Source organism: Morus notabilis, unplaced genomic scaffold (assembly GCF_000414095.1).
Source record: "Morus notabilis unplaced genomic scaffold, ASM41409v2 Scaffold25, whole genome shotgun sequence".
Lineage (NCBI taxonomy): Eukaryota > Viridiplantae > Streptophyta > Magnoliopsida > Rosales > Moraceae > Morus > Morus notabilis.
Genome location: NW_010357699.1, coordinates 247,140 through 250,407, shown reverse-complemented (window position 1 = coordinate 250,407; position 3,268 = coordinate 247,140). Strand labels below are relative to the sequence as shown.

General features: G+C 36.9%; 1 long non-coding RNA gene across 2 annotated transcripts; it reads right to left on the bottom strand.

The window, feature by feature from the left end:
• Window positions 1–1,051: 1,051 nt before the first annotated feature.
• LOC112094415 lies at window positions 1,052–2,212 on the bottom strand. 2 transcript variants are annotated; one of them, XR_002903511.1, is made up of 2 exons: window positions 2,120–2,212; window positions 1,052–1,382 (listed from the first exon to the last, which is right to left on the bottom strand). It is a non-coding gene; the product is annotated as an uncharacterized LOC112094415 (long non-coding RNA). The 2 variants fall into 2 exon arrangements; XR_002903512.1 differs by lacking the exon at window positions 2,120–2,212 and adding an exon at window positions 1,736–2,103.
• Window positions 2,213–3,268: the final 1,056 nt, after the last annotated feature.

Here is a 3,268-nt window from a genome sequence, read left to right as displayed (position 1 = left end):
CGTACCGGGGCCGCCCCGGTGCCGTACCGGTGTGGCCCCAGGGCGGCCCCGTTACGGCCCCCAAGCTTCCGAATCTTATGGAAACAGAAGCTAGAGCTAATCAATTACCTAACAGATTCTTGGACCTATAAACAATGGCCATATTACAGTGCTCATATTTAACACTAAACCATGCGCTTCTACATATATTATGACAACTCCGAGTAGTTTTAAGCAGAAGAAATACCTTGGAATATAAACCATGACAATATGGGATATCATACCGCCAGAATTAGAAGATACTCTCAGTAGTTTCAGTCACTATTGGATATCAACCAACGCCAATGTTAGGCGAAAAACCAACAGTCATACGGGAGTTGCAACTTTAAATAAAATCGAAGATCAACAGCAACATTATAGCTAGAACCAGTGGTAACAGTAGTCAAACGCCAATAGTAATATTGGAGCTACAAATATCAGTAATATTGAAAAACAAAGATTTTAACATGAAAAAACGAATAAGATAAACAAATCTTACCCTTTAAGATGCCCGATGGAGATCTGATTTTGAGTATAATTTTCTAGCCAGGTATCTCACAAAATGTCCCACAAGCAATCATCCAAAGGTCAATGAATTGTTAGCTCAAAAACTATACCAACTCCTTTCAAAACATGGTCAAGTATAGAATATTAAAATTAAGTGTAACCTGCAAGCTAGTTTCTACCAAAAATCCTTAAATGCTCGGACAGCTATGTTGTAGATTTTTCAATGATTGCATTTCCATCATTGTTAGTCCTTTAGATTGTCTACCACAATTTTAAATAGTCAACAAACATGCATATTCCATACCAACTGAAATAGAAACCAAAATGTTAACTGTTCCACCCGTCCATATGACACAGCGTATTAACAATCATAAAATCCCCAACCTCAGAATCCAAGGGAAAAATTAAACGAAAAAAAAAAAAACAACAAAGAGAGGCGCTTTAATTTCATTTCACCTACATAAAAAAAGGAGAAATAATCCAAAAAAAAATCCTAAAAAAGAGGAGAGGAGGTTACTCCAGGCAATTTCCATTCCTTAATGGCCTCATCTCAGAGCCCACATCCACATCAACAAAAAATTTACAAAATTTAGCACAAGCTCAGATCAAATTCAAAAACCTCAGATCAAAATTACAAACTCAGATTCTACAGAAGAGGAGTTCCATGCCGGCATTTGGTCGAACACTTGGAGTGGGGTTGAGGTGCGATAAACGAGAAAGTTGCAACATCAGAATTGCAGAGATCGTCGCAATGCCGGGATGTTATCTGCGATTCTGAACGTAGGATTCGCGGCGGCGATGATAGAGAAAGGAAAAGGCTTTCGCAGCTGGTCACACCCGAACATCTCCAGCGAAAGCTGCATCAAAACTCAAAAAGATCAGAGAAGCAAAATCGAGAAATCGAAGCACAAATCGCAGCATCAAAACTCAACAAAACTAAGTAAACAAAATCATTTAAATCGCGTCATTAAAAGTCAACAAAACTAGAACGGGGAAATTTCAAAATCGCATCCGGAATCGCGAAAAAACTAGTCTTCCCCCTCTATTCTTCTCCGGCGAGTCGCATCAACGGTAGGAGCGAAAATCTCCAACGAAGAACGAAGGCGGCTCAACATCTCCGTCGCAGCTCGACATCTCCAGACGCAGAACGAGAAAAAGAGATCAATAGGGGGAGAGAGAGAGAGAGAGAGAGAGAGAGAGAGAGAGAGACTCGGTGGAAGAGAGAGAGAGGGGTGAAGTGAGATGGAAAAAGAGTGAGGCGCTGCAGTTTCCTCTTGTTCTTCCTTTATAATTGGATCCATCAAAATCATCATGCTCGTCGACTTGAATTTAACACTCGCATTTCTCTTCAGATTGGCAGCTCAACATCTCCGTCGCAGCTCGACATCTCCAGACACAGAACGAGAAAAATAGATCAATAGGGAGAGAGAGAGAGAGACTCAGTGAAGGAAGAGAGAGAGAGGGGAGAAGTGAGATGGAAAAAGAGTGAGGCGGCTGGAGAGTTTTTTTTTTGTTTTTTTGTTTTTGTTTTGTTTTTGAAAGTGGCGACTGGGGAGTTTCATGTGAGGGTTAAGAAACGAGACACCTTCTTTACCGTTGAAAGAGAACATTGTTTCAAACGGCACCGACAACCGAGCGGCATTTACAACCGAGAATATTGTTTGGTTGGAGCCTTAGAGGGTACTAGTTTTTTTTTGTCCACACCCGTTGCTGCAGAAAAGATTATTATATCATAAAAGAAGTTAGGATTTTTACATTACATTATTAATTTATATATATATATATACATACACATATATATTTATTTAAAGTTCTACTAAAAAGATTTATGTACATACATACAATAGATATATATATATATTTGTTTAAAGATTTAGTAAAAAGGCTTGTACATTATATTACTTTTTTGGTTTTTTTTTTTGGTTCTTCGGAGCTGGAGCTTAAAAATAAATTTTTTTTGAAAAGTACTATATTCATCACATTAGGAAAAGAATAATAAATAGAACTCCAAACCTCCCCTCATTGGCTTAAAACCGAATAGCAGAGGAAAGGCAAGGGAATAAAATGATCAAACAAACAATAAGGGGCAAGACTTTATGCGACGACTCTCCTAGGAGGCCGTCACTGTAACTTAAATTTTAACTTTAACTTATACTTATTGAGATTTCTTAAAATTTACGGAACATTTTTTTTTAAAATATAAAAAGAATAATTTCATAAGAATGAATCACTAAATTTCTTAAAACTTTTCTTAATTTCAGTTAAGATAAAACGTTCTAGAAATATCTTTCAAACAGAGCAGCATTTGAACTCTTGTTTCAAATACTCTTTAAAAGCCTTTCTAAAACTAGCCAATTCAATCGGGTCATTTAATTTTGACTTTAAAACGGATTTCGTGAGAAATCTTAAATTCAAGTACATCTTAAAGCCCTTTTAAAATCAATTATTTAAATCGTCATGTTTAAAATTTATTTATTTGTTACGTGCCATGTTGCAACGTTCTAAAACTTAAATACTCAAAACGAGGGTTGTTAGCTACAACCTCGGTTTCCTTAACATACATATGTACCTATACTTTTTAAACATACCTGCTTGAAACCTTTAAATCATATATACATATACATGATTTTTCTTAAACTTACTGCGGAAGATAACTGCGTGAACGGTATCCATTCCCATCTCCACCATTCGTCCGCCGCTTGCCATTGCCCTTCAAGAATTGCTAATAGGTTTCTTACCTACA